This window comes from Rhincodon typus, chromosome 12, assembly GCF_021869965.1.
Source record: "Rhincodon typus isolate 14 chromosome 12, sRhiTyp1.1, whole genome shotgun sequence".
Classification (NCBI taxonomy): domain Eukaryota; kingdom Metazoa; phylum Chordata; class Chondrichthyes; order Orectolobiformes; family Rhincodontidae; genus Rhincodon; species Rhincodon typus.
This window is the reverse complement of record NC_063343.1, coordinates 45,468,684-45,469,952: the sequence shown is the minus strand read 5'-3', so window position 1 is coordinate 45,469,952 and position 1,269 is coordinate 45,468,684.

Genomic DNA, 1,269 nt, shown 5'->3' with positions numbered 1-1,269 from the left:
CTAACCCCACACCCCCGGCACCTCTCCCTGCAACTGCAGGAAGTGCTACCCCTGCCCCTACAACTCCCCCCAATCTCCATTCAAGGCACAAATCAAACCATCCATATCAGACAGGGGTTCACCTAAACATCCGTCAACTTGGTCTACAGTATCCACTGCTCTCGGTGTGGCCTCCTCTACATTGGTGAGACCAAGCATAGACTCGGAGACCATTTCATAGAGCATCTGCGCTCTGTACGCAACAAACGACAACACCTTCCGGTCACCAACCATTTTAACTCCCCTCCCACACCCTGGGTGACATGTCCATCCTGGGCCTCCTCCAGTGTCACAATGACACCAACCACAAACTGGAGGAGCAACACTTCATATTCCACCTTGGCAGCCTACAGTCCATGGCCTAAACATTGAATTCACCAGTTTTAAAATCTTCCTACCCCCCGGCCTCATCCCATGTCCAAGCCTCCCTCTCATCCCCACCTCCTTGACTTGACACAACCTGTCCATCTCCTCTCCCACCTATCTGCCCCACCCATCCTACTGACCAATCACCACCACTCCCTACCTGCACTCACCTAACACCATCTCACCTACATTCCCCAGCCCCACCCCTACTCTCTCTATTTATATCCCAACTCCTTTGCCCCTCTCCATTTCTGAAGAAGGGTCCCGAGCCTAAATGTCAACTTTCCTGCTCCTCTGATGCTGCCTGACCTGCTGTGTTCCTCCAGCTCCATCATGTGTTACCTCTTTTCCATGTCACACTGCGTCCTGACATGGAACTATACTGCCAGTACTTCACTATTGCTATGTCAAAATCCTGGAACTCCCTAGCAGCATTATGGGCGTCCCTACATCCAACAGCTAGAATTGTTCAAGAAGGCAGTTCACCACCATCTTCTCCAGGGTAATTAGGAATATGTAATAAATGCTGGGCTGGGCTAGGCAATGCGCACATCCCAACAACAAATGAAAGGAAACAATATGGTTTAGAAATGTCCAAATTTTGACTTGTGGACCCCAATAGCTTTCTTTTAGATGAAATATTAAAACATGTCTCTTTAGATAGAAAAAGGTTGCCAACACTTCACTAATTGAAAGTGGGACAGATCAGGATCAGAGATAGTAGGAACTGCAGATGCTGGAGAATCCGAGACAACAAGGTGCAGGGCTGGATGAACACAGCAGGCCAAGCAGCATCATAGGAGCAGAGAGGCTGACGTTTCGGGCCTAGACCCTTCATCAGAAAAGGGGGAGGGGAAGGGGGTT